This window comes from Zalophus californianus, chromosome 12, assembly GCF_009762305.2.
Source record: "Zalophus californianus isolate mZalCal1 chromosome 12, mZalCal1.pri.v2, whole genome shotgun sequence".
Classification (NCBI taxonomy): Eukaryota; Metazoa; Chordata; class Mammalia; order Carnivora; family Otariidae; genus Zalophus; species Zalophus californianus.
In genome coordinates, this window is record NC_045606.1 from 70,815,882 (window position 1) to 70,828,867 (window position 12,986).

The 12,986-nt window shown below is 35.7% G+C and overlaps 1 long non-coding RNA gene across 1 annotated transcript in view; it reads left to right on the top strand.

Annotated features, from left to right (window-relative positions):
* Positions 1-12,986, top strand: part of LOC113911928 — a 149,398-nt gene that overhangs the window by 77,595 nt on the left and 58,817 nt on the right. The window contains exon 3 of the long non-coding RNA XR_003516633.1: positions 7,347-7,410. This is a non-coding gene — a long non-coding RNA (uncharacterized LOC113911928). The remainder of the gene's footprint in view (positions 1-7,346; positions 7,411-12,986) is intronic.

Sequence of the window (12,986 nt, forward strand, 5' to 3'; positions counted from 1 at the left end):
TAGAATATAACCTCAAATATTTTAGAGGTCCTTTCTATTAAGGACATAGTAATCATCTAACTTTTTCCATGTCTCCATTAAAAGAAATATTCCTTCAGAGCAAAGGAGGTTTGAAAAAGTCCCTTTGACACATTACTTTTTTGTTGGCGTTAATGGAATAGTATAGACCCTTGCTACTCAAATGGTCTATGGACCATCAGTGTCATCCAGGAGGTTGTTAACAATGCAGAATCTCAGGTCCCACTCTGGACCTTATAATGAGAATTAACATTTAAAAAAGATACTCAGGTAATTCTTATGCACATTAGAGTCTGAAAGGGACTGTTAAAAATCTTTGCACTGTAAATTAGTGCTGTCCAATAGAACTTTGTACAATGATGGTAATGCCCTGTGCCATTCAATACAGTAACCAGTAAACACATATAGCTATTAAGCACTTCAAATATAGGTAGTGCCAGGAAGAAACTGATCTTTTTTATTTTATGTAATTTTAACTAATTTAAATTTAAATAGCCACACATGGCCAGTGGTTACCATATTATACATTGCAGCTGTAACTTTTTATTCCAATGTATTTATGGGAATAATGTATGACTTTGAAGCTTTGGGACGTTTGTTCTCTTTACCTCATTTGCCAAAAGTCATAGGGCCCTTGTAATACACTGATACTTCTAAGTACTGTTTATTTATTTATTTATTATCTACACTATTCCTGGAACATAGTTATTGTATTCCACTACAGTTATTTGTTTATGCTGGGACTCAGGGCAAGCAACCCCAAAATATGCCACTTTGGCATATTGATTATTTTGATTACTTAAGAAACAGCCAATGCAAAATGTATACTTTGACCCTCCTTTGTCTCCAGAAAGCAGGAAATAAATCTCACATGTGAAGAGTACCCACCCTGTGCCAGGAGGTAGAGATATCATCGGAGATAGGGAATTCAGGGCCAAAGAAGCCTGTATAAACAAACCTTGTTACTTTTACTGATTTACTATGCCAGCCCAACTTCTGTTTAGAATTCCTTACTAATTGAAGCCCCAAAACATAAGTTTTATTTGTCCTGTCCATTTTTCACAGATTTATTTTCTTTCTCTAATGTGTGTAAAAACTGCATGGCTTGGTCATTTCTTGGGTCTTAATTTTATTATTGGGCCTCCATGCACACATAATTAAACTTCTTTTTCCCTCTTAATCTGTTTCATGCCAATTGAATTCTTAGTCCAGTGAGAAGAACATTGAAGTGGAGAGTAAAATTTTTCTTCTCCAACATTTACATGGCTATTTTCTACTATGTCCCACAATCAACCTGATCCCAAGATGAACTGTAAGCTTCTCAAGGGAGAAATCATGTCTTAATGATCTTTGTATTTCTATTTACCTAGTACCAAGTTTGGCATATATGAGGTACTCTGTGTAATACCGTTGAATTGAATTGACAAAGAAATAAACCCATGAGTATTTTTTATTTTATTTTATTTTATTATTTATTTTTAGAGCAGCCATTTTTAAAAACAGCTTTTTGAGGTATAATTGATGTATAAAAAAACTGCACACATTTAACATGCAGATTTGATGAGTTTGGATATAGGCAAACACCCATGATATCGATACAATCAAATTAATAAACATATCCAACATGTTCCAAAGACTGTTTTGCTTGTGTTTCTTTTTTAAATGGTAAGAATATTTAACATGAGACCTACCCTCTTAACAAATTTTGAAGTATTTTATTGTTAAATATAGTCACTATATCATACAGAGATCTTTAGAAGTTGTTCATCTACCATAATCGAAAATTCATTCCCATTGAACAACTCCCCCCCCATCTCTAAGAGATGTCTGCACACCCATGTTTACTACAGCATAGTCAGAGTAGCCATTTATGGAAACAAACCATGCATCCACCAGCAGAAGAACAGAAAAGGAACCTGTGGTATATACATGGAATGTAACATTATTCAGACTCAAAACAGAAATAAATCTTGCCATTTGCTACAGCATGGATGATCTTGAGGACATTATGTTAAGTGAAATAAACCAGGCACAGAAGAGGAAATACTACATGATTCCACCGCTATAACATATCTATAGTAGTCAAATTCATAGAAGTAGTGCACATGGAGTCCAGGGATCGAGTCCCGCATCGGGCTCCCTGCTCAGCAGGGAGTCTGCTTCTCCCTCTGACCCGCCCCCCCTCATGCTCTCTCTCTCATTCTCTCTCTCAAATAAATAAATAAAATCTTTAAAAAAAAGAAGTAGTGCACATGGATATTTATTTTAATAAGGCTTAGTAAAGCATGGAATTAGATTTAAAGTAACATTATCTTGGACAATATCCATTAGTGTTCATCCCACCCAGAAAGCAACTGTTAAGCAAACAGAAAAATAACAATTATAAAAACAATAAATTGTGCATGGCTAGACTTAGTTTCAGTTCTTTAAAGTCAGGCTGATGTAAGGAAAATGCTGAAGCAGATCAGTAGACATATTAAATATCCTGGCTAAGTTATTTATGAGTAACATGCAAATCAACCTTTTGTACTGTCAGTTCTGAATTGGCAAGAACACCAGAGCTGGGCCTGGGACATGGAAGAGGGGATGTTCCCCTAAGGGTCTAGATGACTGAGAAACTGAGGCTGGATAGCCGAATTGTCCAAGTCCCAAGCTGATGTGAGCTAAAACATTAGCTACAGAAGACAAATAACCAGGGGGTCACTAGCACCAGGTGGATAGCCTGACCCTCATGCCGTGGTGGGAATATCCAAATGTTTTTCTGACAAGCAGTGCAAACAGCCAGGTAAACAGCTTGGGACATGAACAGATGGCTTTGTAATGCCAGTTTTTTTTTTTTTCTTTTTCCTCCTCCTCCTCCTCTTCTTTTTCTTCTTCTTCGGAGAAGAAACAGACTGCCTGTGGCAATAATGGCTTCTAACTTTGAACTCAACAGGCTTTCTCATCAAGATTCTCAAATCATGTGGCTTGGAATGAACTATTACTAAAGCCAGCTCCATGTATTTTGCTCATTTCCATTGTCTTGTGAACAAAGATAAGTCTACTTGAAGTTTTAAACTATCTGCACCTTCATATTACTTGAATTCACTAGACATAAGGAATACTATATTATGATATACTGAAAATATTTTGTTGATGAATTTCATACTTATAGTTCATTCTTCAGGAAGTCTGCAATATTTACAAAGAGTTCTGGCAAACAGGGGGTCTTTTGTTTATTTATTTGTTTTAATCTTTAATTATGGAAATTTTCAAACATATTCAAAAACAGATAATGATAAAAATCCACAAATCTATTGCTCAGCCTCAAAAATGATCAACATCCTTATCTCATCTCTATTATTTGAATAGAGTATTTTAAGCCAGATTCCACCATACTATTATTTCAGTTATAAGTACTTCACTATGAATCTTTAAGATACTTTTTTAAAAAATAGAACAATAACATTATCACAGTAATAATTTCTTATTATTTAATGTTCAGTCCCTTTTCAGTCTTTCCTGGTTATCTCAAAATTATATTCTCACAGTTGGCTAGTGTGACTCAAAATTCAAGCAAGGTACAAACTGAATTTATTTGATGTGACTCTTTAAATATATATTTTTTGTATTCTTTAAAAGATTAAGTTGCGTAAGAACACTTAACATGAGATCTACTTAAGTGTATTGTTACCTATAGGTACAATGAACACGTCTCTACAATGTAATCATCTTGCATTACTGAAACTTTAGACCTATTGAATAACAACCCCCCTTACTCCCTGCCCCTAGGTTCTGGCAACCACTATTCTATTCTCAGTCTTTGACAATTTTAGCGTATGGGGAAGGAAAATAATTTCCCCTTTACCCTTCTGAGTTCTTAGCTTAGACCCCTATAATAAAAGATAGCTTAACAATAGAAAAATGAGCACACATTTATTTAACATGTGTACCTCATGTACACATGGGAGATACCCATGGGAAAATAAAGAATTTTCAGTGATAGCCTAATCCATCCTCTTAAATACTATCTTCAGCTAAAGACAAAAAGAAAAACTTTGGGGGAGGAGGAGTAGATGGGGGAGGGACAGGAAGCCCAGTTATGGGTAACCTGGAGGTTACCAGGAAAATTATGTAAACAAAAGTAAGGTTTGGTATGCAGATCTAAGTTGATGCCTTCTCCATTGATAAGATTTTCTTGTGATTTAGAGTCCTTCTCTTCCCGGTTTAGAGATGGGGCAGGAGAAACTGTCTTTCTAATGAGTTCCCAGGATGGGCCCTTTGAGAAGCGCTATATTTGTTTTGTTTGTTTGTTTTGTTTTGTTTTTTAAGATTTTATTTATTTATTTGTCAGAAAGAGGGAGAAAGAGAACAAGCACAAGCAGGGGGAGCGGCAGGCAGAGGGAGAAGCAGGCTCCCTGCTGAGCAAGGAGCCCAATGAGGGACTCAATCCCAGGACCTGGGATCACAACCTGAGCCAAGGACAGACACTTAACTGACTGGGCCACCCAGTCATCCCTGAAGGCCATTGTTAAACACACATTTCTCTGAACAGAAATTGGTACAGTACACGTGCCTCATTTACCTTCAGAGTGCTATATCTTCATTAAAGTTTATCTGACTGGCCTTACCAAAACTGGTTAGAGCATAATATTAGTCACACCATAACACTAATCACTCCAAACTCAGAGGCAGAATAACATAATGGTTAAAAACAACACTGTTTTGAAAAGACACAAGCACTCCTATGTTTATTGCAGCATTATTTACAATAGCCAAGATTTGGAAGCATTCTAAGTGTCCATGAATAGATGAATGGATGAAATACACACACATATTGGGGCGCCTGGGTGGTTCAGTCGTTAAGCGTCTGCCTTCGGCTCAGGTCATGATCCCAGGGTCCTGGGATCGAGCCCCGCATCGGGCTCCCTGCTCCTCGGGAAACCTGCTTCTCCCTCTCCCACTCCCCCTGCTTGTGTTCCCTCTCTCTGTCAAATAAACAAATAAAATCTTAAAAAAAAAAAATACACACACACACACACAATGGAATATTACACAACTGTCCAAAAAAGGATGAGATCTTGCCATTTGTGATAACATGGATAAACCTAGATGGTATTACGCTAAATGAAATAAGTCAGACTGAGAAAGACAGATACCATATGATTTCACTCATATGTGGAATCTAAAAAGCAAAACAAATGAATAAACAAAAAAAAGAATCAGTCTTATGAATACAGGGAACAAACTAGAAGGTTGCCAGAGAGAAGGGGGTGGGGGTGGGCAAAATGGGTGAAGGGGAGTGGGAGATACAGGTTTCCAGTTGTGGAATGAATAAGTACTGGAATAAAAGGCAGAGCACAGGGAATATTAGCCAATGATACCGTAATAGCATTGTATGATGACAGATGGTAGCTACACTTGTGGTGAACATAGTATAATATATAGAGAAATTGAATCACTGTGTTGTACACCTGAAACTAATGTAACATTGTGTGTCAACTAAACAAACAAAAAGCTGCTTAGCATTAGAAAGATCAGGATTTTCTTTCTAATTCTCCTGCCATATGGCTATGAAACATCAACCAGGTTGCTTAATTTTATGACTCATTTCCCTCACCTATGAAATGGGAAAGTACTAGTACCAAATCATGGGGCTGTTTTAAGGATTAAATAAGATAATGTATGTAAGGCATCTGGCAAGTATTTTAATTCTTTAGCATGATATTAGAGCTTGGTTAATGTCCTTACCTTGGCTGGCCAGAGTTTGAAGTTTAATATTACTTGGCATTTGTTAAATAGTACCTAACAGGAATACAAAGGCTTTAGGAGTTTTGCAAGAACTGTCCTTGAGGGTATAAAAACTATAATTGCTTTTATAATTTGCAGTAACTAGGTTTAACTTTTAGTTTTGAAAAGGATTTTGGAGAGCCATAAGTAGGAAAAAAATAAGTTCATAAAATCAAGTGTGTACCTTCTATTGTGTGGGGGAATATAGAGGAAGAATTCTTTTTTAAGGAGCTCATACAACCTGAAGCAAAGTCTTGCAGAGTCTCAGAACCATTTCTGTCAACTGTCTTCTTAAATAAAATCTAGTGACCTGTATCCAACCAAGAGAAGATCAATTTAGTCAATTTATTTTTTAAAACAATCTCCATTAAGGAAATTGAATTGATTGACACATGGTCAAAATAATTGGATAACTGGCAATAGTTTTTATCTTACAGCCAGGAGTTTTGGCATTATAGCAGATCCTAAGAATTCTGCTGTGTTGTCCTTGCCACTGGAATAAAATGAAATTGGTTAACATTTGGGGTTTTGGGTTTGTTTCTTTAAATTTTTGCAGGGTCCTCTGAGTTTGTACTGCACTGCCCTCTGGAGGACAGAATTCATCATAACACATACACTGTAATTTTAGGAAAGTCTATACTCCTGCATAAAGACAAATTGTGCTTCAAGAATGTGTGATTCATGATAATAGCACCAGGACATAATAGCAAAATAAAAATTATTATAATTTATGCTAATACTTCAATTGGCACTATTGAGTAGTATTGTTTTTCATTCCAAGTATTAAATTTCAATCTCTATAACAAATGATTAAGGGTTTTTTAATCAATATTCCTTTAAAAAATTATATACCTGTCTTAGTTGGCTTTTAAAATAAAGGTCTAAATGTTTCCATATTTTAATATATTAATAGTTGAAATTCTAAATGCATCAAATTTATTTTTCTGATAATCAGTTTGCCCTTTATATTTTGAATATAGATAAAATTTCCTATATGAAGAATAAATGTCTTTTTATTCATTTGCCATAGATTTTGACATATAGTCAAAGGTTAGTTCCTTATAATGTACATGTGCATGAAAACTCGCTGGTTGGGTTATAAAAATAAGCTATTAAGATATTTCTGTAGAAAATAAGTCTGTTGAACTTGACTGGTTGATAAAATCAATGAAACCAGGTAAGAAAGAGAAATATTTTAAGCAGATCTAAGTGACGTTATGATCTTTCTTGAACTTTGAAAATTATTGCTTTAAAAAAATACTGTCACAGAAAGAAATTCCGGATGCACTTCATGGGACAAAATTTGTGCAAAATTACACAGTGATAGTATTGTCCATGATTATCCTGTATTATTGTCTAATTTTATTTGGTTTGTATGAATTTGGTATAACAAGAGAAGTTACTTTGTGTTTTTCTTTTATACCTCAGACTAGAAACCCAAGATGTTTTTGGCTGTGATCTTTAGGCTGAGAACTAGACTCATTTTAAGATGAAAGAGGAAAAAAACAAAGTGGGAATCTTAAGGATTTATTCTATTTTCCTTTCTTATTCTTGTCTAGGTTTTTCAACCAAGCAAAAGCATCTGCATGTTGACTTCAGAGTGTTAACTAAGGTCACATGTAGGTAAGTTCTTACTTAACACTGCTAAGCTGCCAGTCCAAATTGGGATGGGTAACCAAAAAATGGAGCTAAACAGTAAATGTTACTTGTCTCTCACAGTTGTTTTTCAACTCCTGTCACCTTAAGACTTCCCCACATTGTCCAGTGTCAGGATCTAAAAGCTAATAGGTTACTTTCTATTTGATTTTTAACTGTAATATTAGTTCAGGTCAAATAGCCAGTTAACAGATTAATCAAAACATGAGAATCAATTTCCAAATAACATTGCATGTAGGAGTTAAGATTTAAGAGAAAGAAGGGACTGAGGCAAAAAAAAAAAAAAATGAAGAGGAGAGTTTTGTTTTGTTTTGTTTTGTTTTTGAGAGAGAGAGAGGGTGGGAGGAAGGGCAGAGGGAATCTTAAGCAGGCTCCATGCCCAGCATGGAGCCCAAAGCAGGGCTAGATCTCAAGACACTAAGATCATGACCTGAGCCAAAACCAAGATTTGGATGCTTAACCAACTGAGCCACCCAGGTGCCCTGAGGTTCACTTAACCAACTGAGCCACTCAGGTGCCCTGAGTACTATTACCACAAGATAATAGTTACTGGGATAGCCAGATATTAAGAATTCATGTTAATTTCTCTGCTTTTTAAATCCCTATTTATTGCTCCTATCTCTACTTCAACTGTTAATATACACTAAAAATGTCAGTATTTCAACATTTCAATGGAAATAACAAACTTAGGTAAGAAGGAATCAAATGCAAGATTGCACACGTTTTTTGTTTTTACTTGTTATTCCATTATTATTTATTTAGCAAACCATTGGAGTATGCTTACCTCTTTTCTTCTGGATACAAGCCTTTTATAATAAATGCTCACTGTGCCTATCAGATTTCACTTCAAATGATTTATTACGTCAGGGAGTCCCTGTGCTACTGTTTTATTATATTACATTTCCTTTCTAGTGCATATAGCTTTCTCATGATAAAGCTAATTCTGAACTCATTACTACCAATTGCATATTAGCCTGTATCCCAATCTGACTATTGAAATATTTTACTGTTTGTGCCAATAATTTTATAACCTAATATTCATGTACTTTATCTGTTAATCACCACAACCTGAATTAATGTAGCTATATATCTGATTTATTTGCTACTGTTTCATGATCCCAGAAGAGCTGCAGCACATTTCAGAGTCTTAAATATGTGCATATTGAGTTTTCATGTTGCTTAAAATTTTAGAGTAAAATTTGGCTTTCTGTGTGGTTTTAAAATCAAATTTAAAAGAAAAGTTTTGAGGTTTCTAAACATTTGCTTGGCATATAGTAATGCTGACTTCTAAGTACATGCACATATGATTTCTTATTTGCTGATTTCTCTCTACAATAGAAATTTTGTAAATATGGTCACCCCTGCCCCCAAAACATATATTTCAATCTTCATCCATAAAGAGTTTGACATACAAATTTCAACTCTGATTTGCATTGTATAATTTTAAGTTGCTCTCTGTATTAGGTAGATTTTTTAAAACTAGAATAGATGAACTTTGTTCCATTTCTAACTACTGAACTCATTTAATTGCAGAGTTAGATTCACAACATATCTGCCCCTCAGACTTCTTGACTAAATGTACGCTTTATTAACTGTTTAAAGTATGATTACTCTGAAATCATAAACACCAGTGGATTGTACTGAAATGAATTTTGAAGATTTCTGTGTAGGGACTTAGTGGATGTGTTTTTAAAAAACTAAGTGGCTGAAATAATGTGCACAATATTAGGTCTCCAGTTTTCTTTTACTCTCATTTCAAATACACTGGCACCAATAAGCATAGCAAAAGCAAAACATCTGTAATATCATTTATTTTCTAAACCATGATGGAACTCCATTTTTAACAACATGGTAAGTCATTTTGTTCAGTGAGGATAAAGTTATGGGAGCAAACACAATCATTCCAGTGTCTGAGCAGGAAAAGCTGGTAATAAGACTAGCTGTGGTGCGGGGGAGGGGAGACTAGCAGAACTCCATATCCTAAAGTGAGATTGAGATATAAATGTCTAAGGAATATATTTAATTAATCTTAAGGAATTCACACCTCTCAGATCCTCACATCTGGGGCAACTTCAACTTTTGACCAGTGGCTTTAATAAGCTTTTGCTAGAACTAGATATCATCAGCATTAGAAACCTTTTGTACATCCATTATTCATTGGAATTATCTATCTCCTAAGCTAATGATTGTTAGCATCTTCCTTACTGGCTCTGGAGAGGGAGTATAATCCATTATTTCATTTTTCTAAAGGTAGGAGTTCAGTGTATGCCAGTTAAATGAGAAAACTATTCTAATTGACCTTGAGAGGTTAAAAGAATGGATTTGATAGAGAAAAAAGATAAATGGAAAAAAATAAGCTAAAAAATATGACCATCTGAAAAGTAACAATAGGAACAGGAGTATTCACTTGAGTACAAAATAGCAACAATAATTTAGGAAAACATACACAATGTTACCTATGGCTATTTTAGAACAAAACAGCAGTATAATATTCAGTATAAAATTGGCACTAATTTAAACTATATAACTGATTGCTTTTGATTGAGGAAAGGGGTTAACAGTAAGTTAGTTATCTGATATAATTGAGAAGTGGGATATTTTATCCATTGAAAATTTGTTCAGCTTAACCTCAGGTTAATTTCCTTCGTGATTTTTCTTCCTAAAAACCAACCCTGGGAAAGGAAAGTCTTTTCAAAAAATGGTACTGGGAAAACTGGATATCCACATGCAAAAGAATGAGGTTGAACCCTTAACTTATGCCATATACAAAAATTAACTCAAAATGGATCAAAGATATAAACATAAGACTCTGAAATACAAAACTCTGAGAAGAAGGGGAAAGCATAAGGGGGAAGCTTTATGACATTTTTGGATAAAATACCAAAGCACAGGTAACAAAAGAAAAATGAGGTAAAATGTGGACTTCATCAAAAATTAAAATTTGGGGGCTTTGAAGAACACTATCAAAAGAACAAGAAGGCCATCCACAAAACAAGAGAAAACATTTTAAATCATCTATCTGACAAGGGATTAATATTCAGAATATATGAAGAACTACAACTGAACAACAAAAAATAATCTGGTTAAAACATGGACAAAGAGCTTGAATAGACATTTTGCCAAAGAAGATATATAAATTGATAATAAGCACCAAAAAAAGATGCTAAACATCACTAACATTAGGAAAACTTGTGAAAGATGGCTATTAGAATGGCTAGGGCAGAAAATAACAAGCATTGATGAAGATGTGGAGAAATTGGAACCTTTGTGTACTGCTGGTGGGAATGTAAATTGGTATAGCTGCTATGGAAAACAGTATGCCAGTTCCTCGAAAATTTAAACAGAATTATCATATAATCTAGTAAATCCACTTCTGGGTTTATATCCAAAACAATTGAAAGCAGGGACCCAAATGGGTATTTTTTTTTAAGATTTTATTTATTTATTTGACACAGAGAGAGAGAGAGAGAGCACAAGCAAGGGGAGCGGCAGGGGGAGAGGGAGAAGCAGGCTCTGCTGAGCAGCCCGATGCGGGGCTCGATTACACCCATGTTCATAGCAGTATTATTCACAGCAGCCAAAAGGTGAAAGTAACCCAAATGTCCATCCACAGATGAGTGGATGAACAAAATGTGGTATGTGTCTCCTGTGATGGTTAATGTGTCAACTTGGAGGAGGTATTTGGATGAGATTAACATTTAAATTGCTTTAAGTAAGCACATTGCCCTCTTGAATGTGGGTGGGCCTCATCCAATCAGTTGAAGGCCCATTAGAACAAAAAGATTGGTTTCTCTACGCAACAGGGAATTCTCCAGCCCCTTGTCTTCACCTGCACCATCAACCCTCCTGGGTCTCTGCCTGCTGACCTTGAGACTGGAACTGTACCACTGATTGTCCTCAGTCTCCAGGCTACCAGCCTCTACTCTGTACTCACACAATTGGTTCTCTTGGGTCACAAGCCTGCTGGCCGAAATTACAGATTTTGGACTTCCCAGCCTCCATAATCATTGATGGCCAATTCCTTATAGCAAATCTCCTTATATAGAGATTGGTTCTATTAATCTGAAGAACCCTGCCTATTGTGCTACAATTGATATGTGTAAGTATCTATATACTTATTGCACTTATCTTTAGTTATAAAATTTCTCACCATCAGAGCTTGGTTGCTCTTGCTAGAGTCTTACACTTATACTTTCAGAGTTTTTGGATACCGAATGTCTGTCTGATTTTGGTGCTCTGGTATTCTAGGATTCCATACATTTTATAATAGTGTAATGCTCACTTTTGCTGTCATAAATCTTCACTTCAGACATCAGTTAGCTGTTTCATTCACCTTTAGTGGTTTGGTACAATCTGTTTCTCAATCCCTGCCCTGCCTCCCTGCATTTATTCCAACACTGGCATCTTAATCTCAAAGCACCTCATTCCCTCTTTACCACTCAGCTATCAATTGCCATGTGTAAACCTCTGAGGTCCCTCCAATCTTCTCTAGGAAAGGGAAGTAGTAAGGTTCCAGGCTGGACATGCAGGCAGCTGAGCAGGTGCCAGAGACTGATGGCTGTCCCTACGCAGTGTGCCCAAAGGCTCTTTCTATTCAAGGGAGTGCAAGAGAGTGGGAAGTAGCTGGAGATCAGCTGGAATAGGCCCTAGGCACAAGAAACTGAAGAGTGAGTGAAGACAGCCAGGCTGGTACCAGTGAAGGAATTTTTTTCTCATGTTCAAAAGTTTTAGTACTTAAAGTATATTAACTGTCAATGATGTTTAATTTTATAAATTCTGACAGTAGTCAATAATAAAGTACATTGATATAAATTAAATACTGACAGATTATTTTGCTTCAGTATTGCACTAATTAATGTGATTTTTAACCCCTGCAATCCTTGTCATTGCGATTCTGTCTGTTGAACACCCGTTTTCTTACGTCACATCCATAGGTTTGCCAGAGTTAGCAGAGAAAAATACAGGATTCCCAGTTAAATTTGAATTTTGGATAAAAAATAAATAATTTTTAGTTCAGAAATTCAAATTTGACTGGGTGTCCTATATTTTATCTGACAATCATACACACTTCCCGGTCTTGACAATTGATCTTGTTTGGGACCTTCAAATAGTAACATAACCGCCAAAGTGGACCATCTCACACCCACAATTGGCCTATTTCCTTTGAATCCCCTACCTCCCATTCATTCAGGTTATGGGCGTCTGTGTCCTAAGATATGACAACCAGTAATCTTTTGATAGTGTTTGCAACTTGGAACCAAATACAATGCTTTTCTTGAGATGTGACTTGAGCCAAAGAGTAGGACTAGACCTCCCTTGTAGAATCTACTTCTGCTAATAGCGTCTAAGGCAACAACCTATTGGTCAGCTTCATCACACTGATAACTAATATTGATCTTCATCTAATTTACTTTGTCTTTTTCAAATGTTTAGCTGAATGATATTTTACTCCCTAGTTTTCTTTTCAAGCCTTACTTCATTCTATTTTGAAAGATTACACCAACAAATTTTCCTTGTCCCTTTCATTTCTGAGCTCCTCTGAG